At 41.4% G+C, this 24,747-nt stretch overlaps 1 protein-coding gene across 2 annotated transcripts in view; it reads right to left on the reverse strand.

Moving 5' to 3' along the window:
* caln1 (calneuron 1) overlaps nucleotides 1-24,747 on the reverse strand; it is an 88,891-nt gene that overhangs the window by 6,578 nt on the left and 57,566 nt on the right. The gene's annotated exons all lie outside the window — the stretch shown is intronic.

Below are 24,747 nucleotides of genomic sequence, written 5' to 3' on the forward strand. Positions count from 1 at the left end.
TACAGATAATGTCTGCCATAAAAATATGAGGTACAATATAGATGTATTTTAGATAGAAAGAGATCTTTGTTGTATGCTTTATTTTTTTAAAGAATATCTGACCTGAATATATGATATTAAAAACCTGTGAAATTAAAATATAAATATATTTAGTATATAAATGTATGCTAGTGTACTCCTAAACATTGAGAAAATTTGCTTTTAGTAGATAAACACATTTAAAATGTACAGTCTTTCTCTTCCAGGAAAAACGGAAATATTGACTTCCCAGATTTTTGTCCTATCAAATGCTCAAAATAATCAAAATGTCCCTCTCCCTGCAAACAACTAATAAGGAACAAATCATGGTTCATGGCTGTGATGCAACTAAAACCTACTGACTATAAAAGGGACCAGCCCTTGGATATGTCCCACCAAAACTTCCTGTTGCAATAAGAAATACGTCAACACAGCAATTTCATGGGGTCTTTAAAAATCTCAGAATTGAATACAATGCCACATTAAAGCTGAAGTGTGTAACTGTTTTGGTGCTACTTCTAAAAAAACATTCTCCTATCCCATCTTAAAGGGATAGTTCACCCAAAAATGAAAATTATCTAATCATTTACTCACACTCATGCCATCCCAAATGTGTATGATTTTCTTTCTTCTGCTGAACACAAATTAAGATTTTTAGAAGAATATCTCAGCTCTGTTGGTCCTCACAATGCAAGTCAATGGTGGCCAGAACTTAGAAGCTCCAAAAAGCACATAAAGGCAGAATAAAAGTAATCCATATGACTCCAGTGATTTAATCCATGCCTTCAGAAGTCATATGATAGGTGTAGGTGAGAAACACATCACTTTTTAAGTCCTTTTTTACTATAAATCTGAAATTCTGCTAGCCCTCCTATGCGCGTTCACAAGAGGACAGAGTTCTTCTTCTGTTTTTTTAGAGATTCACATTCTTTGTGCATATCGCCACAGTTTCGAATTTGTTGTGGGCCTTTCTGGACCTTTGGGCCCTTAGAAGCATTACCACCTTTCACCCCACTAGCTACGGCCCTGCCTAATGGGAAGGGAGAAGAAAAAAAAAAAAGCGAGCGATAAAGCACAGGAAAATAATAAATAAATCGTATTTTGCACAACAGCCCAGTAGGTGGTAATATGCACGAAGAATGCGAATAGGTGGAAAATAAAAGTAGAAAACCTCTCGTGAACATACATAGGAGGGCTGTGTGAAAGTACATTTATAGTAAAAAAGGGACTTAAATATTAATCTGTTTCTCATCCTCACCTATCATATCACTTTAGGAGATATGCATTAAACCACTGGAGTCGTATTTATTGCCTTTATGCTTCCTTTATGTGCTTTTTGGAGCTTCAAAGATCTGGCCACCATTAACTTGCATTGAATGGACCTACAGAGCTGAGATATTCTTCTAAAAATCTTTGTTTGTGTTCAGCAGAAGAACAAAAGTCATAAATATCTGGGATGGCTTGAGGGTGAGTAAATGATGAGAGAATTTTCATTTTTGGGTGAACTATTCTCCTTTAATATACAGAGACAACTATAAATAAACCATTTGTATGTTAATTTTCTCGAAAACTGTAAACACTGTCTTTGTGGCGCTTTAAAATTCCTCTGTTTGTTTTGAGTGACCCATCCAGCCTAACACAACAACATTGACTCAACCAATGTCGTGAGTTGGGAGTGGGACTATCTGTTTGTTCAATCATCAGCAGACGGGGGACGATTTCGGAAGGCTATTTGATAACAGTGTTTATTTTTGCAATTCCGTTCAGTGGCACACACATTACATGTTTCAGCGTTAAACTATGTGAGTATCAGGGGTTAGAAATAAAAATGTCATAGAAAATAAATTCAATATAGGCTTTGAAATTCAGAAGAAAAAGAGCAATAGTCTTATTGACTAGTCTGAAGACATTTGCAGACACTCTAGAAAGAGACATACAATTAACTTCTACATTTTAAGGACATCTGAGGAAAGCTACCAAAGGGACTCTTAACTCATGTTCAGTATTGAAAGTTGATTTTTATTACTCATATCCAGAGGGTGTTTATGTACTCCATCCTTTTAATTAGCCTGGCAACATTAGTCCTGCAGATTGATTTTTCACAAAGATGTAAATGAAACTGGCTTAATGCCTTATTTGCAAAGCTGTCAGGTTAGAGAACAAACAATCATTAGGAACACTGGGGAGAACTATGATACAGTCGGCTACATGTTAATACACCACTAAATCATTCAGTCTTCTCTTACAAAACAGTACTTTGGCATTACCATGGAACAGTGGTTTCAGATGGTAATACAATGGTACAATAGTACTTTGATACAGTACACATACTGAATGATTATCAAATTGCTGTACCATGGTATTTACATGGTACTTCTGTTTAAATACCATGGCATACTTAAAAAAAAATAATGACCATGGTAATTACATAAAAGAAAGAAAGAAACAAAGAAAAAAAACGATGGTACTTTGGGGCACATTTGTGTTTTGAGTGAAAAAAAAAAGAATTTAAAGGTGAAGTGTGTCATTTTCATAGTAAAATACTATCCTAGTTTAATATGCAGACATCTAAAAGTAGGCTATAGAGAGTTGATTTTAATGAAAAGTGTAAACACTGTGTCTCTGTGGTGCTATCAAAACAATGCTCTGTTTGTTTGAGCATCCTGACCAGCCCGACACGGCTACATCAACCAATAGTATGAGTTTGGGATGGCACTATCTGTTGTACTGCCCAATGGCTGACAGAGAGAGTGTTTAAGAAATGTGTTTGAAAACAGTAATTTGAAAACAGTAATTTGCCATTATGTTTAGTGATATTAGTGGTGCAGAAATTACATCACCTTAAAATGTAACTTTACTTTTCATCGAAATATCCAAGAGCAGTGATAAAATACAGAATGGAAACCCCTAACTTGATGTGACAGAGGAAGTGCAGTTCTGGTGCTCTGGAGAAAGACGTTTGACAGGACGAGCTGCCATTGTGGCTTATGAGGAGAGACAGCAGGATATTACAAGAGCTGGCAAACTAATAAATCTGACAAGCCATTACGCATTACAGCCTCAGTATGCTCACCTCTGCAGTAACATATCTCAAGCCTGAGTGCAAAATACTGCTTTATAATACTCCATGCAAACTGCAGTAAACAGTATGATCAATTTACCTATGATTATATATTTGTTCAAACCTGAGGATTTAAGAAAAGAGCTCTAAAGCACATTCAGGTTGTCAGGACTGTGTAATCTAATTATTTTCCTAAATATGAACACATCAAACAAATATCATTTGCAAAGCAACTTATTCCCATGAATGTTGATGCATGAGTCCTGGATTTACATTACAGTGGTCATGTCACAAATATTATGTGTTAGAGATGGCTTGGTCCCTCATTCAGTGTAATTCTTTGTGATTTTTTGGGCCCATTTTATCACCCACCAGGCACAAATTGCATGTACAATCACTTAAAAAGTAAAGGTGTACATCTTTTCAATAAGACACATAATTTGAGGTACAAAAAAGAAAGTGTGTTTTATGTTACATGACAAAGTTTAATACTTATGGTTAGGGGTTTGTTTGAATCCCTAATCATAAGGCACAAGCAAGCGCCACTCACTAACAACTAAGTATAATTACTTATTAAAATGTAACCATCTCCTGGATGCTTGATCAAAACCTAATGGTAAACCATCTAATTGAGCTTCCAAAGAAAGTCATCCAGGGACAGTCATGCAAACCAGCCTGTTAGCAAGCCGAAATTAAAGCTGAGATACTTTTGGATGTTCCAGAGAGAAAGAGTGGGCAATCACTGCATTTATGTGACCTTCGGACAACCCCCTGCCAGAGAGACGGAGTCAGCCGAGGGCATTTGATCCATCTGTTTTCATTGGAGGGCATAAGAGTGGGCAGCAGACCAGCTCATTAAGTCCTCTTTTTAGATAACAAATTACATTTTCTTTTCTTTCTAACACTCATTCTTTCCAGTGTCTCACAGAGTATTTATATATGATAGTGGCTGGAATGACCTTCAAGGCTGACAGGCAGAGAGTAATCTTTGTCAGGATGGTATGTGTGTGATGGCTGTGTCACCTGGGCTATTTCTTTCGGACGGATGGACAGACAGACAGCTAGATAGAGTGAAAAACATTACATATTCCTTTATGTGACCTATTCCTTTAAGAACAATTCTGTGTCAAAATAAATAAATATCCCAGCAGCTGTAAAATACCAACCCTAAATAAATGATAACAGGCGAGTTATCCTTGAGTTATCCTTACATACCAGCACTGGCCGTATCGACAGCCTCTGCTCACCTCATGCATCAGTCCACTTAACAATAATTAGTAACACATTAATGAATTCTCTCCTGCCAAACTGACAGCTTTGATTATTGATCCTGTATACACCAGATCCACTACAACACTGTGTGATCTGTGAAAGAAAGAGGGTGAATGAAAGTGTGTAGAAAGATGAAAGAAAGGGAGCATTTGGAGATTGAAATCAAGCATTCATATTGTCTTTAATATTTAATAACATTATTAAAAATATTTTATTTATATGGTTTAATAAGAAGATGCTGATATTGATAACATTAAGGAGAGAAGGACTGATTGTCCAGTCAGTGTGTGACAAAATAAATACCAGGCTTTTTTCCTTTCTTGAAAACTACTATTGGTTTAACATGGTTTCCAGCTGGTCCCAGTTGGTCATTAAAGCTTTGTTTACATTGGAGATATCGTACACAGATGTATGGTACCAGCCTAATAACTGTATTGGCCGATAAAGCAATTATCTGCCGATTAAACATCAGCCAATTGTTTAAAAACAGCCAATGATCAGGGCCGATTGTTTCCTGTCAAAAGGGGGCCAGAAAAACACATCTGACAATTAGCTTACAACTCGTTCTGTGTGTGAAAAAAAAAGTACCTTGTGTGGAATTACTTTGTACTGGGTGACAATGACAGCAGAGTTCCAATTTGTAAGCTTTGCACTGCTAGAATTTCATGAAGTGGAACTACCGTTAAAGCTTTAAACACAACTAATCTGATTAATCACCTTCAAGCTCGACACAGCACAGAATATAATGAGTTTGTTAAGGCTACAGCGGAAGCTGCTTTAGCTAAAAAGGTACACACTTCATCATACAGAATTCAGTTAATGTGAGTTAAGAAGATTAAAAATGTAAGAAATTTGATGTGAGCCTGACAGGAGGCTATCTTGGTCAATTGGTTGCAGCTAGTAGATAACCTTGGACCAAAAACTAACAAGCAACCATATTCAAATAAACAGCTTGACCATCTTAAATTGGTATAAGCTGGTTGTTCCAACAGGGCTCTTACAGTATACATTACAAGTAAATGCTTCTCTCATCCATTTTACAGCCATACCAGAACCATCTACAGCATATTTTGAAGAGACTTTGTGGCCAACAGTATGACCTTTTCTGTCCACTCAGCCATTTAATTTCCACACATCCTCAAGACCTACTTCAGGGAATGTCAGTGAAAGTTTTTGCCGATCACATCCTTAAGCCCGCGAGCATTTGTGAACATATAATGAATAGCAGAACACTTTGTGTCCAGCCTGCAACCTGGTTATCATCCACCCCTCTCTGACTGTCACACAATGGCTGCCCTCTTGTTCAAGACACAGTGACAGGGCAATGAAAAATAACTTAAGAAAAACTAAGCCATTTCATTCCAGGAATGAACAGATCTGTCAGTACACATTGTCACTGCACAGGCCCAGATGGAATCTGAAGACTTATTTTCCCATTTGCTGTGCTATTGATGGAGTAAAATCAGCCAGATTCCAAGGAGTTCACCAAAAAAAAAAAAAAAAAAAGAAGAAAAATAGATTAATCTTACATTATGTACTCCCCATCATATCTTTCCAAATCCGTAAAATGAAAGACTCAAAAGGACCAGAGAACACAAAAGGTACATTTTTGAAGAACATCCTGGTCACTCTTTTCCATATAATTAAAGTAAATAAAAACTAGGGCTGTCAAGCTCCAAAATGACAACAAAAACATTATCAAATTATCATAAAAGTTTTCCACATGACTCTTGCTCAATTTTTCTTTTTGAGTCTAAAGTCATACAATTGTTTTGTATGAGGAACAGAGTGGATTTAAGTTACTTTGGAGATTGATAGCCCTTGTTCTCTTTTATTAAAGGGCCCAGGATATTCTTCAAAGATTCACTTTTAGTTATACAGGCTATTAGCTAAATATGTAATACTGTAAACCAAGGGGTCAGGGTTTGGCTAGTTAGCAAGTAGCCAGTAAGCGCTGCTGGTAGCTGGTAGGCCACAACTACACCATTATCCTGCCAATCATCCTTACCCATTGCAAATCATTCATAAGTAGCCCTGCATTATGACATATATATATATATATATATATACATACAGTAGATATACACTGTATTAGGGCTGCAACGGTACATGTATCCACACCAAACCGAACAGATACGGGCCTTCGGTACGGTACACACAGTCACGCGAATGATTACATATCTTAGCTTGCATGAAACCAAGATTAAAACAACATATAACGAACAACACAAACTGCGTAGAACTAAAATGAACAAAGATTGTGGATCAACACGGGACCGCACGGAACCCAAACTTAACAGAACAGAATGCCACACGGTACACTAGAAACTGCGGATCAGATAAATGCATGTGAAGTTTATCCTTACAAGCTCACTATTTTTCCCAACTTTGATGGAACTAAACAAAATATAAATATGTCAGACTTAAATAAGCCAGAGGTTGAAGACCCACCACATCTCTAAAATCTGTTGTTTGGGAGCATTTGGCAAGGCGCGGTGAGAAAGTGCCCCTTTTACCCACGGGTATGAGGCCAGCGTGGCTAGTACTGGGAGCGATTTGGGGACCCCAATGGGACTGCCTCCGCCTGGTAACCCCCCCGCGGACCTCCCATTCCCCAGCACGCTTGTCTGCCCCGATCAGGCTTCCGGATGAGTCCGCCGGCTCGTCTCACGGCGAGTTCGACCTCTTATTCGGAGCCCGCAAAAGTGATGAGCTCTCGAGCGCAGCATCGGAGAGCAGGCTCATCCAGTCGGAAGCCTCAGCTGGGCTCCTCCCTTCGGGGTCGATCGCCCAGTCACATGCTGACGCGGAGATGACGACATGCTTTCCCGGGCAGCCGCGAGCGTCGGCTAGAGTGGAACTCACTGCTCTTCCCTGAACCCTCGCGGCTCGGTGATTGGTTCCTGGGCTCGCGGCGCCACTCAAAGCCACGCCCCGCCCCTGTTCCTTTCTTCCCGGAAGTGCATGAAGAGCTGACAAGGTCGCGGGAGGCACTTTTTACTGCCCGGTCCCGATCTTTTCAGCTTCCCCGCCCTCACTACCCTCGATGGTGGGGTGGCCAAGGGCTATTCGGCAATCCCCCGGTGGATGAAGGGTGCCCAAAGCCCCCGTCCAAGGCCTGTAGGTTTACATTGTCTCTGACGGCCAAGGCCTACGGTGCAGCTGTACAAGCCGCCTCCACTCTGCACGCCAAAGCTCTCCTGCAAGTCTGCCAAGGCGCTAAAGGAACTGCACGAGGGTAGTTCCACCCCAGGATTGATGCAGGAACTGCGCTCGGTGACCGACCTCACTCTCCGAGCGACGGAGGTCATGGCGCGGTCTCTCGGGCGGACGATGGCCACACTAGTGGTCCAGGAGCGCCACCTTTGGCTCAACCTGGTTGAGATGGGTGAGGCCGACAAGACACGATTCCTTGCTGCCCCCATTTCCCAGGCGGGCCTATTCGGCGACACCGTCGAGGACTTTGCCCAGCAGTTTTCGATGGTAGAGCAGTAGATGGATGCTAGCCGGCATATCCTGCCCCGGCACGGCTCAAGATCCCGCACCCCGTCTACTCATCGCCAAGGGCGTCCCCCTGCAGTGACTGTACCAGCTCCGCTGCAGCCCGCCCATTCGGCCCGGCCCTGGCATGGAGCCCACCGCAGGAAGCAGATGCCACCTGTCTCACAGCCGCCCAGAACCCATGAAAGGCTTCAAAGTGCCCTTGAGACGGGACAATGAAACCCGCTGCTCTGGAGCTGGTAAGCAGATCTCCATCTTTTTGTTACCTTTTGCATTTAATTGCACTGCATGCCCAAGTGGCTGCAGTCCTCAAGAGCTCAGCAAGAGTGGTTTCCTTGTTCCCTGGGTCACGTATCCGATGTGCACGGCCGTCATCATGACCACCGTCCACCACTCTATTTGGCAGGTTTGGCGCTCCAGTGGCGGTCTCCCGTCCCTGAGCGCCCAGATGTGGCACAAATCTGACCCCGATGTGACAGTCTCCACGGGTCACAAGGACAGGCCTCTTCCTCCCCCGTCCCAGGCTGTTCCGGGGGTGGTCACAAGGAGCCAGGTAAGTGCTTCAATATCCTTAGACTCAGCATGGCCACGACGTGGTGTGGCACCTCGAGCTCTGCCCCGCCGCAAGGCCCCACTTGCCAGTACGTCCTATGACATTGTCCCTTTGGTCCCCCTTGTGCGGAACTTGGACGCATGCCTTGTGCTTTCCAATCCGTCGTGAGGGCTGGTCCGGACTGTCCGACTCGGCTGCGCGATTCACTTTGCCGGGCGTCCGCCCAGGTTCAGCGGTGTCCACTTCACCTTGGTGAAGGACGAAAATGCTGCTACCTTGCGCAGAGATCACTACCCTCCTACGGAAGGGCGCGATATAACCTGTCCCTCCAGCCGAGATGAAGAAGGGGTTTTTCAACCCCTACTTCATCGTACCGAAAAAAGGCGGTGGGTTGCGGCCAATCTTGGACCTATGAGTTCTGAACTAGGCTTTACACAGACTCCCGTTCAAGATGCTGATGCAAAAACGCATTCTGGCGATTGTCTGACATCAAGATTTGTTTGCGGCGGTAGACCTGAAGGATGCGTACTTCCACGTCTCGATCCTTCCTCGACACAGACCCTTCCTGCGGTTTGCGTCCGAGAGTCAGGCGTATCAGTACAAGGTCCTCCTTTTCGGCCTGTCCCTGTCTCCTCGCGTCTTTACGAAGGTCGCAGAGGCTGCCCTTGCCCCGTTAAGGGAGGTGGACATTCACGTTCTCAACTATCTTGACGACTGGCTAATCCTACCTCATTCTCGAGACATGTTGTGCGCACACAGGGACCTGGTGCTCTCACACCTCAGCCGACTAGGGCTTCGGGTCAACTAGGAAAAGAGCAAGCTCCTCCCGGTTCAGAGCATCTCTTTTCTCAGTTTGGAGTTGGACTCAGTCTCCTTGACGGCGCACCTTACGAGCGCGCCCAGTCGGTGCTGGCCTGTTTGAAGGCGTTCAGACAGAAAACAGCGGTTCCACTGAAACTTTTTCAGAGGCTCCTGTGGCATATGGCATCCTCGGCGGTGGCCACCCCGCTCGGGTTGATGCATATGAGGCCGCTTCAGCACTGGCTCCAGACTCGAGTCCCGAGATGGGCATGGCGCCATGGGACACGTCGCGTGGTCATCACGCCGGTCTGTCACCGTCTTTTCAGCCCTTGGACCAACCTCTCGTTTCTACGGGCAGGTGTTCCTCTAGAACTGGTCTCCAGGCGCGTCGTGGTCATGACAGATGCTTCCAAAATGGGCTGGGGCGCTGTTTGCAATGGGCACGCAGCCGCCGGCCTCTGGACGGGTCCGCGACTGCATTGGCACATCAACTGCCTCGAGTTGTTGGCAATTCTGCTCACCCTGTGGAGGTTTCGGCTTTTGATCCAGGGTAAGCACGTGTTAGTTCAGACAGACAACACGACAACGGTAGCATATGTCAACCGCCAAGGCGGTTTGCGCTCTCATTGTATGTCACAACTCGCCCGCCATCTCCTCCTCTGGAGTCAGCAGCACTTCAAGTCGTTGCAAGCCACTCACATCCCGGGCAACCTCAACACTACAGCGGACGCGCTTTCACGACAGCTTACCCTCAGGGGAGAGTGGAGACTCCACCCTCAGGTGGTCCAGCTGATTTGGAGTCGATTCGACAGGCACAGGTGTACCTGTTCGCCTCCCAAGAATCCTTCCCACTGCCCGCTCTGGTACGCCCTGACCGAGGTCCCCCTCGGCACAGACGCGCTCGCACACAGCTGGCCCCCTGGCATGCGCAAATATGCATTTCCCCCAGTGAGCCTGCTTGCACAGACCCTGTGCAAGGTCAGGGAGGACGAGGAGCAGGTCATCCTGGTAGCACCCTACTGACCCGCCCAGACATGGTGCTCAGACCTCACGCTCCTCGTGACAGCTCCCTCCTGGCGAATTCCCCTGAGGAAGGATCTTCTTTCTCAGGGACGGGGCACCATCTGGCACCCATGCCCAGACCTCTGGAATCTCCATGTCTGGCCCCTGGACGGGACGTGGAAGACCTAAGTGGTCTACCAACTGCGGTGGAAGACACGATCACTCAGGCTAGGGCCCCCTCTACGAGGTGCCTGTATGCCTTTAAGTGGCATCTGTTCACTAAGTGGTGTTCTTCCCGTCGGGAAGACCCTCAGAGATGCGCAGTTGGATCAGTGCTTTCCTTCCTGCAGGAGAGGTTGGAAGGGAGGCTGTCCCCTTCCACCTTGAAGGCGTACATTGCCGCCATAGCAGCACACCATGACGCAGTCGGCGGTAAGTCCTTAGGGAAGTACGACCTGATCATCAGGTTCCTAAGAGGCGCCAGGAGGCTGAATCCCTCCAGACCGCACCTCGTTCCCTCATCGGACCTCTGTAGTTCTTCAGTGTCTACAGAGAGCCCCCTTTGAGCCTTTGCAGTCAGCCGAGCTTAAGGCACTCTCCTTGAAGACTGCCCTCCTTACTGTGCTCACTTCCATCAAGAGGGTAGGTGACCTGCAAGCGTTCTCTGTCAGCAAAACATGCCTGGAGTTCGGTCCAGGTTACTCTCACATGATCCTGAGACCCTGACCGGGCTATGTGCCCAAGGTTCCCACCACCCCTTTAGGGACCAGGTGGTGAACCTGCAAGTGCTGCCCCAGGAGGAGGCAGACCCAGCCCTGTCGTCGCTGTGTCCGGTGCACGCTTTACACATCTATTTGGATCGCACGCAGAGCTTTAGAATCTCTGAGCAGCTCTTTTGTCTGCTTTGGAGCACAGCGGAAAGGAAGTGCTGCCTCCAAGCAGAGGATTGCCCACTGGCTCATTGATGCCATAACTATGGCATATGTCGCCTAGGACATGCCGCCCCCGGTAGGGCTACCAGCCCCTTCTACCAGAGGTGTAGCGGCTCCCTGGGCCCTGGCGCCATTAATTCCCAGTAGTGTTCACAAACTTTGTTCCCTGGTTGACTTCCTCCGAGCCCTGTGGCAGTCGAGTTTTTGGAGAGACTCACTACCGGCCCAGTACACGTGCTAAGAGCCCTGTTCTGGGGTAGGTGCTCCGCATATGGCGGTCCCCTGTAAGGCTAACCCCATGCGATATATATCTTCCGCTAGTTCGTTTCCCTGCTGGCAAACTGCGTCTTCCTTGGGCAGAGCCCCTCTGCCCCAGTCTCCATGTTTGTAGTAACTCCTCCCCCATTGGGCAGGATCTACCTTGAAGGCTCTCCACATGGTTGGAAAGACCGTGTGACATATTCTTCCACTTAAATATCCCCCTCTCTCTTTGGGTGAGGTGTGGTCTCCACGGTGTCTTCCCCTTGGGAGGGACACCCCCCGACTAGACCTGGCAGCCCAGTCGGATAATCCCCCTTCTTTTTTAGGGAGTGGAAAAAGGGAAGGGGAAAAGAGGCCACAACTGGGTTAAGCCTGTCTCTATCTTTGGGTAGTCGACTTGTCCCCAAAAAGGGCCGTTCGACACTCATAACTATGTTGTGGGAGGTTACGTGTCGACCTGGTGCGCTGGCTATGAGGCACACAGCAGTCTGCCCACCACACACAGCCAGTTCACGTAACACAGTTCAGCCAGTTGTGGCGTTTCGTATAGGGACCCCTAGTGTCATTACATCAACATAACGTTGAGTGAGTGACAGACAGGGAATGTCATGGTGACTGGTGTAACCTCCATTCCCTGATGGAGGGAACGAGACGTTGTGTCCCTCCTGCCACAACGCTGAACTACCCGTTGAAATGGCCGGACCTTATATCGGCTCCTCCGCATAAAACCTGAATGAGTGGTTGCATACCAGCTCCTTTTATACCCGTTTGTCTGGGGGAATGGCATGCAAATACCACTCGCCAATTTTCATTGGCCTTTTATCAAAGACCAGAGGTGTCTTGGGCTCCCAAGAGTGACCCCTAGTGTCACTACATCGACACAACGTCTCGTTCCCTCCATCAGGGAACGGAGGTTACACCAGTAACCATGACGTTTTGTATTGTAAATTAGTTGAAGAAATATTCATAGTGCAGTCATGTAAAATTAGCCTTCACAGTAAGAACTGTTGCCCATCAGCCATTGTGTTTTCAAAATAAATAATTTAATTTAAAGAAAGATCCTTTCTTTTTCCTGCTGTACCGAAACCATACTGAACAAGTAAATAAAAAAATGAGGTAACACTAAGGACTGTCACAAAAAAACAATAACAAAAAAAAAAAAAAATAATAAAAAAAAGCATTTGTGCATGGAACTATTTTCTTACACCATGGATCAAGAATTGCTGTTGATAGTTCAAATTATATTATCAAATTATCAAATAATTATTCCATTTTCTACACAATTTGGCATGTCCATTTCCCCATGCACTCTTATTCCTTGTGGTGGTGCAGTGACGTGCCTTAGTCCGGGTGGCAGAGGACGAATCTCAGTTGCCTCCGCTTCTGAGACAGTCAGCCCACGCATTACGTGGCTTGCTGAGAAGTGTTACCGCAGAGACTTAGCACATGTGGAGGCTACTCATTCACTTAGCACCATGAGGAAGGTAACCCACGTGACTCTACCAACCCTAGCAACCAGGCCAATTGGTTTCTTAGGAAGACTGGTAGAAGTCACTCAGCACACCCTGGATTCAAACTCGAGACTAGTGGTAGTCAGTGTCTTTGCTTGCTGAGCTATCCAGGACTTTATGTTTCTTGTAAATCATCGCAATTATGGGAGTCAGTCCTGTATTCCGTATACACATGGAATGAAAATTGTAGGGGATTTACTCCCACAATTAAAAGCAGTTGTCACCCCCAAAACTTTGTAGCATGTACATGGCCAGAGTAAAGCATTTCGAGTGCTGCTGTTCTGAGACATCAGCACTCTTGGAAAGTCTCTCGTCCAATCAGATTCGAGGACCGGAATCATTCCACGGTCCAAATCACTGAGATCAGTTTTTTTTTCCCCATTCTGATGGTTGATGTGAACATTAACTGAAGCTCATGACCTGTATCTGCATGATTTTATGCACTGCACTGCTGCCACATGATTGGCTGATTAGATAATTTCATGTATATATATATATATATATGTATATATATATATATATATATATATACACACACACACACACACACACACACACACACACACACACACACAGGTGGCCAAAAGTTTGGAATAACGTACAGATTTTGCTGTTTCGGAAGGAAATTGGTACTTTAATTCACCAAAGTGGCATTCAACTGATCACAAAATATAGTCAGGACATTACTGATGTAAAAAACAGCACCATCACTATTTGAAAAATGTCATTTGATCAAATCTAGACAGGCCCATTTCCAGCAGTCATCACTCCAACACCTTATCCTTGAGTAATCATGCTAAATTGCTAATTTGGTACTAGAAATCACTTGCCATTATATCAAACAGCTGAAAGCTATTTGGTTCGTTAAATGAAGCTTAACATTGTCTTTGTTTGTTTTTGAGTTGCCACAGAAAGCAACAGACTGGCATGTCTTAAGGACAATATTAGGTAATAAATAGCAAAAAAAAAACAGCTTTCTCTAGAAACTCGTCCGTCAATCATTGTTTTGAGTAATGAAGGCTATACAGTGCTTGAAATTGCCAAAAAACTGAAGATTTCATACAAAGTTACAGTCTTCAAAGACAAAGGACAACTGGCTCTAACAAGGACAGAAAGAGATGTGGAAGGCCCAGGTGTACAACTAAACAAGAGGATAAGTACATCAGAGTCTCTAGTTTGAGAAATAGACGCCTCACATGTCCTCAGCTGACAGCTTCATTGAATTCTACCCACTCAACACCAGTTTCATGTACAACAGTAAAGAGAAGACTCAGGGGTGCAGACCTTATAATAATACATTTTATTTATGGGCACCTTTCAGGACACTCAAGGACACCTTACATGTACATTAAAATACACAAACAATAATTGCATAACATTATCTAACATAATAAAAGAAACAAATACAAATACACAAAGAACAACAAATGCAATCCTTAAAAAAATCAGAAATAAGATAATCTGAAATTATGGGTTTTGAGACGTGATTTAAAAGTTAGCAGAGTAGGGTTTATGGGAAGAATTGCAAAGGAAAAGCCACTTTTGAAACGGAAAAAAAAGAAAATGTTAGAGTGGGCAAAGAAACACAGACATTGGACAACAGATAATTGGAAAAGAGTGTTATGGATCTTAAACCCATTGAGCTTTTGTGGGATTAGCTAGACTGTAAGGTGCGTGAGAAGTGCCCGACAAGACAGCCACATCTATGGCAAGTGCTACAGGAAGCGTGGGGTGAAATGTCACCTGAGTATCTGGACAAACTGACCGCTAGAATGCCAAGGATCTGCAAAGCTGTCATTGCTGCACGTGGAGGATTTTTTTGATGAGAACTCTTTGAAGTAGTTTAAGAAGTTCTGAACATTTTTTTCAAATTGTAATAGTAATTTTTCACGTAATTAATGTCCTGAATATACATTGTGATCAGTTGAATGCCACTTTGGTGAATAAAAGTACCAATTTATTTCCATAAGAGCAAAATCTGTACATTATTCCAAACTTTTGGCTGCCAGTGTGTTTGTGTGTGTATATATATATATATATATATATATATATATATATATATATATATATATATATATATATATACAGCTCTGGGAAAAATGCAAAATCATCAGTTTCTCTGGATTTTCTATTTATAGATGTGTTTGAGTAAATTTTAGTTTTATTCTATAAAGTACTGTATAAATTTCTCCCAAATTCCAAATAAAAATAGTCATTTAGAGCATTTATTTGCGGAAAATGACAATTTTTTTCCCTCTGTTACAGAATTCCTCTGTTATATTTTGGAATTCGTGTGATTCAGTTTCATGTAAATTGAAAGTTCATGTTCAGTTTGCGACACCTGGCCATTTATGCACCACAAGGCCACGATCTGTAACCATAGCAACAGCTCTAGTACCCACACAGAGTTTTCTCATTTAGGCTTACAAAATCTTATGAAAAACTATTTTATATTATATATTTATACAATATATATAATATTTTTGCCACATGTAAATAAAGCATTTCACTGTTTTTCACCATGGATTCTAAATTAGTACAGTTAAATTAACCGTGATATTTTTAATTGTGGTTAATCCCTATTGCAATGCATACTCTTAAATATTTATAACCTGTAACATATCAAACATTCAGAAAAAGCATTAGGGTTAATGTTTCATAAAAGAAATTTACTCTTTCAGAAAATTACAATTCTTACCTGCTCATCTGAAATGCCTGTCTGCTTTCCTCACCATGAAAACAACTGATAATTTCTATGGACACCTTTAACATCTTCACTGACTCCACATATGACTCATGTGATGTATTATATGTTTTCTAAATTTATATGAAAGTTTTGTGTGGGTAACAGACCAACAAACCGAAATTGCACGTTGTCAGCCACTGACTTTCGTGTGAGTTTTATTCCTGCAGAGGGCACTTGACGCTTCAATACCAAATCCTTCATTCATCCGCATTTAAATCTAAGAACGCTTTATATACATTTGGAGGCATTTTACACAGGATAGTTATTTTTAATAAAAACTGATAATTGCAAGGACTCGTACCTGTGAATGAAAATCCACCTCATATATATATATATATATATATATATATATATATATATATATATACATACATATATACATACATATATATATATATATATATATATATATATATATATATATATATATATATAAGTAACATATAAACCTCAAATGCTAATGCAAAGCTTTTGCATGATCGACCTGGGGTAGGGCAAATGTAGAATTTAGTGAAAGAGCTTTCTGCAGAGTTACGTCCATTCTGTGCAGGCTCTAGTGAGAAACATCAGCCAGTAAAAGCATAAGCTGCACTTAAGTGATGTTCTACACGACTTCCAGTAAAATGCCATAAAACTGTAACATTTACATTAAAAAATGACAGTGTGACTTTAAGTTGAAAAGTGCTTTAAGACTTTAAACTACACCTTATATGCAGTATATTTGATAAATGACAGTCACTGAAGTGTATGAGAATGAGTGAATGACTTTGCAAGACTGCTAACAATGAGGCATTGTGCATGCTTAAAGAAAAAGCATCCAGGTATATTTATAGCAGAGGGGCATTTTAATCTGATAGAACAAGCCTTGAAAACACTCATAAGTGCGCAAGAATTATGATCTACCATGTGGTTTGAATGCACCTCATTTCCAGTGTCTGGGTAAAAGAGATCAGATCGTCCTTGTTGAAACAGGGGTTTGGTGTCTCTCATCTGCCAATCTGACCCTGTAAAGAGGTTTATGCTTACTTTAACCAAAACCTACTGACAAATCAAAGTAAAAGACATTCATGAGAGAGAGGATATTTACATGTGCTAATGCACCTGGTGCTATGTTAGAAAGAGAGGGATTTGGGCAATTTTGTGCACCTGCTGTCATAAAGTGGAAGGGTGACAGTAGTATGATGTGACCCCATACAATGTATACACTGATCAGCAATAAACATGCCTGAGGATGTATTAGACAAGACCTCTCCCTGAATCTCTTCTGAAGCTGGAAGCTCGGGCTCTGCGGTTACACGACAGTGTTCCAATTTGTGTTGCAGTGCGGAAATCAAATCAAATCAAATAAAATCAAATCACTTTTATTGTCACACAGCCATATACACAAGTGCAATGGTGTGTGAAATTCTTGGGTGCAATTCCGATCAACATAGCAGTCATGACAGTGATGAGACATATACCAATTTACAATAACATCAAATTAACACAACACAATTTAAAATCTAATATACACATAATTACACACAACACAATATACAAATAATAACATACACTGTACAGTATACAATACACACAATATAGATACACATTATTCAATAAAAAAAGAAAAAAGTATATATAGAATGTACGGTAGGTTGTATTGTACTGTAACATTCAGGCTGTCGGTTGATAGTAAGTTGTTAAGAGAGAATATAATATAATAATAATATAATTTATGACAGTCCGGTGTGAGATATAAGAGTAATACAGTGCAGTGCAGATGTATTTTGATCGTGGGAGATCAAGAGTTCAGAAGTCTGATTGCTTGGGGGAAGAAGCTATCATGTAGTCGGCTGGTGCGGGTCCTGATGCTGCGATATCGCCTGCCTGATGGTAGCAGTGTGAACAGCCCATGGCTCGGTTGGCTGGAGTCTCTGATGATCCTCCGAGCTTTTTTCACCACCTGGTATATATTTCCTGGAGGGAGGGAAGCTCTCCGATGATGTGTCTGGCAGTTCGCACCACCCTTTGCAGTGCTTTGCGGTTGTGGGCGGTGTTATTGCCGTACCAGCTATTGCCGTACTGTGCCGAAATCGATTTGTTTGTTAACATTTTCATATTAAAAGGTCACCAGCGGTAGTATGTGACAACCAAATTTTGGTACCAACATAAAAAGCCATCCATGCAGCAGTAAATATAGACATATTAAACTTGACAAGGACAGGTGAGCTGACTACATAAAATTATAAATAAACAAAAGAGTAAGCAAAGCTTCCTAATTCCCGATTTAAAGTTAGAGTTTTCGCCCCCATCTATGGCAGTCTCACAGAGAAAAAACAAAGGGAAAATAGCAGGGACAGTAACACCACCACCTCTAAAATGTTAAATGATCAATATAAAGATACTCATCAAGTACAGATAAAACAACTTACAGTACCTGCCATATACCAAGTGTGTAACAAGTAGTACAGCACAATGCAGACATGTCTAAGGGATGAAGACAGATCAGCAATTGACCATTTCAAGGAAGTGAACAATTAAAAAGAAATTTGTTAGTCACTTTTAGAGCTCTGCCTCTCAAACTTACAATTAGTTGGCAAAAATGGTTTATCTACCAGAGATGAGATGTGAGTTACAGTTGTTAGTACTGCACTTGTTAGTCCCTCTCTTCACTGCGGCGGTTCATGCGTCCATTTGTGGTTGCTCTTTTGGCAATCTAAACACTTTGATTTCTGTTAGTTCCAGGCATCCAGGCAGCATCCAGCCACCGAACAACATTGTCCAAATTGTAATAATGACATTCAATTGTAATCATATTAACGCTAGTAATGTTAATCGTGTTAAAGTCACTTTTAATGCAGCGCCTCCCACTGTTGTTTTGAACGAGTTTGACAACTAGCAGGAAATGTTCAAGGGACAAAGACGTCATTTTCTTAAACAGACAAATAATCCTTGAAATGATCTAAAGGACATAGGAGTGGTAAAGGCAAATGAATTAAAATTTGGCATGTTAAAACACATTGCAAAAGCAATTTCCAAAAACATGCTTTGGCCAACCTAAGGAACTAGCTGCACGTTTAAAGTGAGTGAAATATTATTATTATTATTATTATTTAATTTGTTTTGTTATTTCCTACTGATGTCATATTCAGCAGTTTACGCTTCTCAGGATTGACAAGATATGGATGCCATTTAAGTGTTGCATCTCCGACATCAATATTGTGACAGAACATCAGGGAAGGAACATCAGGGAACAGAAGAGTAAGAGCTGAGATGATCCACAGAGAAAACATTGCCGCAGTCACTCAACGATGCTCCTGCTCAAGAACTGGCAATGTTTCTTCTGCATTAGACATTTACCTGATGAAAGCCATTTCAAAAAGTGGTTGGGACAAAATTGGCCAAGGACAGGCAAAGTGTTAGGGACATGTCCCACCTGTCCTACCCATAAATGACGTATATAGCTAAGAAGCAGAATAGAGGTGATTGGCTGAAAGAGGCACAAAACATCAAGACCTCACTGCTAATTTTTGGAAAACGTGAATACACTTAAAAAAAAAAAAAAAAGAAAATTTACATTCAGAGAAAGCAAGCTTACTCATTATCTACAAGGATATTTAATAGGTCGGGGGAAAAGCCTGCATGACGGGCATGATGATTATTAACATTAAATAGTGTGCATTAATGTATGACAAAACATTCAATGTGTTCAAGTTTTCTGCTGCAGATTGATAGACAGTGGTCATTAACATAAAAGTGTGCATTAATGTATTACAAGACCATCAGTGCATTCAAGTTCTCTGCTGCAGCTCGATGTGTAATCTTCTCAGTCCTGACTGGTGCCTCACTTGTCTGTTCAGACTTCATCCAAGGAAGGTGAGGGCAAACTCTCTAATTTATTTATTTATTCATTTAATTTATATATTTCTCGTATTTTTCTCGTGGAAAAAACAGCCAACAAAACAGGAAACAGGTTTTCTGGGGCAGTAGCAGCCATGAAGTGCAGCCAGTACCTTTTAAATAGACAGGACTTCAGGTGTTGGTTAGATACTTTGCCCTCATCTAATTGGCAGCCTCACACAGGAAATACAAAAGCAAAAAGTGCAGGGGCTTTATGTATGAAGTTGCTTAGAATTTTGACACACTTAAGACTAAAATTTTACTCCAAGAATGATGTAATTTTGCTCTTCCTCGCCTTAAGTTTAAGTGTCATTCATAAAGGTTCATAAGTGTTAAGACTTGGTCTTTAAATTTGTTAAGATCACTGGAGATGTATCCTAACCTAGTTAAGAGTAGCACAATGACAAAGCTGTGTGAAGACATATGGAATTTATCTGTTGCACATACAGTATGTGGAATTTGGGCAAATGTGATTCGTAGTCAAGTCAACAAGTGAAATCCACCAACATAATTTTTTAATTGTATCACATTTTTTAAATTAATAAATATATTAAAACTCATTGAGACAACAACATTAAGCATTTGAAAAAGTTTGATGGGCGACATGTCTAATAATGCAAAGAAACTCAATAATTAATTTTTAATGTGCTGCTTAAAAGATACAAGGTTCCTCGATCTCACAAATATAAAACCTTATAATATCTATGATTAACTAAATATATAAATCAAAATTCATTCAGTACATAATATTTCCCTTCGTTTTAATTTGGAATGATAGATATAGGGGAGTTGCTTTACTGCGTCAAAGATGTCATTTTACTCACAGCTGATTGGTTCAGTATCTGTTTATGATTTGTTACCCAGAATAAAACATGCTCTGAAGCAGGTTAGCCGTGCAGCATAAGCTACCATGGCGATTAACACCGGTGAAAAACGATTCTTCTTCTTTAGAACAAAAAACAAAAAAACAGATTTGCTCAGACTAAATTTAAACCTCCCTGGGTACTAAAACTAGCTTTGTGAGACAGGCCTCAGGGGGATGTTACAATTAATCAGAATAAGTGTTTAGGATAATCTCTGACTTTCTTCTTGGCCATCCAAGAGGGCCAAGATATTTTAGATATTGGGTGAATATCTTTTGCCGCTGCCCCATGCATCTGTGCTGACCAAAATGCAAGCTATCATGACATTTGCATGGTATTAATGTCTGAAATGGATAGTGATACATAGCACATGATTGTTTCTAGTGTTCAAAGGCCCCTCCTACAGTTTCATACTAAGTGTAGTAACTTAATCATCTTCTCATTCAGTTCCATTATGTGTGCTGTCAGTAAGCCTATAATGAAGAAAAAAGGCTTTATGTCACGAAAGCAATGCAAGCCATTTATGATCAAGGCAGATCAAGGCTCTAAACTGCTATTTCTTTGAAAGCTATGCAACAATCTACAGTAGAGCAGCTATGATATGTACAGTAGCAGGGCTTTCATAATAGCAACTCAAGGAAAAGCCATATCACAAACGGATCTTTTTGATATCTTATTTGTTTTTCCTAGATAGCAATGAGATTAAATGGAGTGCAAATGCTTCTCAGATTTTTCTCCAGAGAAATAGAACCCCATAATCTCATGGGTCTCATCCAGGGTTTCGGAAGTGATCATCAGGATTTCAAACTGTGCTTAGAAGTGACAAGAAATCAAAGGCTCAGAGATCAAAACTCCTGAGCTATGATAGAGCAACCTATTGAGCAATAAACTTTTCCTCTGGGTAATTGAAAAACCCACCAAATCACTCCAATAGTTAATAATGTAGATAAAATATTCAGGACAAGACAGAGATGTCCACAGGTCATTACTGTGTCACAAACTACTTTTTAGAGTGTTGAGGACAAACAAACACATACTGTAAGCAGATCTTAAAAAAAAAACAACAACAAAAAAAACCAGTATGTGTCACTTCTTTGTTTTCCAGCTGAATCATATGGGGCATAATCACAAATGGGACTGGGTCTCAGCATGTCTCTCCCGCAGCAGAGCAGCATTTGTCAGTGTGTCAGCGTCGCCCCATTTCCATATCTGAAATTAAAGTGGGCTCCACGGAAACTTCGGCGTCCCTTTGACACACTGCTTTAATATGCATTTGCTATAACAGTGCTGCATACTGACCGTAACAATACAGAGTGAATACATTGCTCCAATACATGTAAATTTATACGCAATCATTGGCTGTTCACCCCCTGTGTGGACACTGCATTGAATTACTACTGTTTCAACAATGATAAACTATATATGCTAAACAAACATGAGGACTGGAGTATAGCTAGATTCTTTCTTGTAACTGTTCAGTTCTTGCCACAGTTCTCTCATGACATTAATTATTTACTATTAACGGTAGCATAATAACTACTAAAGGAATAGTTGACACTAAAATTAAATCTCAGTTATCATTTGCTCACCCTAATGTCGTTCCAAACCCATGTGACTTTCTTTCCTCCAAGGAACACAATAGTAAATATTTTGCTGTATGTCAAAGCTGCTCTTCTTTGTTTCATAGAGTGAAATAATGCAGTGATATTGCCTGTCAATTTCCAAGAAAAGGCCAATAAAATAGTCCATACAACTCATGCACTATATTCCAAGTCTGCTGAATCCAAACAATAGCGTACAAAATTTAAGCCATTATTCAGTGAATATCTTGCCTTTTGGCGTAGCTCTTGAATCGGGATGCTTGTGCACATTCAAACAAGGTGCTTTGCGACTGGCCATGAGAACATGATTATGTTTGACATCATTAACTTCAAACCTGGTACAATGCGTCTTCATGCACCAAGTTTAAATGTGTGGAAGCACAAATGAGATTTGAGAGCTTTTTGTGGTTTGGAACAACATGAAGATGATTAAATGATGACATAATTTTCATTTTTGAATGAACTATTCCTTTAAAAGCACATTAAAGCACACATAATAATAATAATCATATAACGAAATCACTCGATCTGCTAAATGTCGACCTGCCCTTACAGATAAATATCCCAAATCCCTCTTCCCATAAAACTGGCACATTCCCAGCATTCAACATTCTCTGGCTTTGTCTAGCATGCAGAGAATGCTGAAATGTTCAAATGTGAACATCCTTCAACTTAAAGAGATAATCATATCTAATAATAACCAATTAAATTTGTGGTTATTTCCGCTATGCAGTCAGTCCTGCTGAGGGAGGATGTGTGTAGCTCTGTGTTTGTGTGTGCCTGATTGTGTGTGTGTGTGTGTGTGTGTGTGTGTGTGTATGAGAGGGAGTGCAGTGCAGTAATTTTCTCAGTGTATATGTGAGTGACAGCTGCCGAACTGGGGTTGTGGAAACAGGCAGGACTATGAGAGTTTTGCTAATTGCTGAGTGAAAACTCTCAGCCCATTCTCAACACTTGCCACCATTTCAGAGGGCCAAAGAATGAAAATGAAATGTAACACTGACTAACACTGACACTGACACTGAAAGATGAGTAGAGCATGGAAGAAACAAAGGAAGATGCAGAATCATTTGAGAAAGAGAGAGCGAGGAAAGGAGGTAATGTACTACAGAAAGCTTCAGAGTGATCTATTGATGTTTAGTCTAGAGCTCTTTGCTTTTCAGTACAGCATTTTGCATCAGACTGATCAGACATTTCACTCCCTTTTGAGTTGAATCAATGCCCTACATAATCAAAACTGTCAGGCACCATTAGAATGCTTGAAACATCAACCTACTTATCCAAAAGAGCAGCTTTTCCTGCAAAAAAAAATATTTTTTTTTTTTTTTTAAATCCAAAAAATCTAAATCAAACAGCAATCATCAGTAACGAACCTGAAGGGAATGGGTCAGCTAAAATCAAAGTCATCATTTGCTCACCATTTCCAAACCTGTTTGTTTTTCTTTCTTCTATGGAAGACAAAAGATGTTTTGCAGAATGCCCATGCAGCTCTTTTCAATACAACAAAAATGAATGGAGACTGGGGACGTAGAGCTCCAAAGTTGATGAAAAGCACTATAAAAGTACTATAAAAGTAATCAATATCACTTCCTTGTCTTCTGAAATCATATTGCTTTTTATTACACAATTGGTTGGGTTTAGGTTTAAGGTTTAGGATAGGGAGGTAGGTTTTGTTGATTTAAAACTCAATATAGCATTAACCTTAAAAATCAGATCTGTTTGGGAGAAAATTGAACTCGCTTTTAGCACCACTTTACGAGTTCACTGGTTCATATAGTTGTGGAGCGTATTAAGGTAAATGGATTTTGCACATGACCTCCAAGACGTGTTATGCAGATCAGTGGTCGACCGGTACGTCGCAAATGCCGATAAATCTGGCCGATATTCTGACTTTTTTAATTATTGTGTCTGTCCATACATTTTCCCTTTTGGCCGATTTGTTTCTTGAGGGCACAGAGAATCGCCTGCTTGCACGTGAAGCGACTGAGACATGTAAATGACTAGTCACAGTTAGTTTTGTTGTTGCATGCCATCGTGCGTTACTACAATAGTAGACCGGTGTGCAACACAGTCTCATTTAACCGGTCCACATATCAGAGCCACGGCAGATGCAGGGGTGGATCTGCTACCCCAACATAAGTATCCAAATGTATTAAATATATAAATGTAAGTATATTATAGTTGTTGACATTGTGTAGGGGTTTATTCATGTCAAACTGCCTAAACTCTCACCGAACGCACAAATGACTACAGACACATAGCGTGATTTATTACAGCAGCAACCAATCCCATGGTTGTTTACAACAGCTGCAGCGACCAATCATAACATTGACCAATCGCCTTCCTACTATTGCAGCGCATGTATAGTGTTTGGGCTCTCGCCAGGTTGATGAGCTTATTTCCTCAACAACAATGATCACATGGACAAATACGTTGAAAAAAGGTAAAAGGTAAAATATTAATTTCTCAGTTGTTTCCAACTATTCACTGAATGATTATTTGATACATCGCTGTCATTTATGGGTTGAGACGGATGAGACATGTCTTCACCACTGGTTGAAATAGCATTTGTCAGGTATGTGTATAACCCAGATGAAACATCTCCAGTTCTTGACTATGAGTTTCTATTTCATCTGTGTGTATTTTGACTGGCGATCCGGCGCTGGAATGAGTTATTTTGAATGTTATATTAAGTGTTAGTTGCGGCTGTTATCAGTGTCGTTTAGTGTCTGCAGTTTTTCCACAG

The sequence above is a fragment of the Myxocyprinus asiaticus genome, chromosome 39 (assembly GCF_019703515.2).
Source record: "Myxocyprinus asiaticus isolate MX2 ecotype Aquarium Trade chromosome 39, UBuf_Myxa_2, whole genome shotgun sequence".
Taxonomy (NCBI): domain Eukaryota; kingdom Metazoa; phylum Chordata; class Actinopteri; order Cypriniformes; family Catostomidae; genus Myxocyprinus; species Myxocyprinus asiaticus.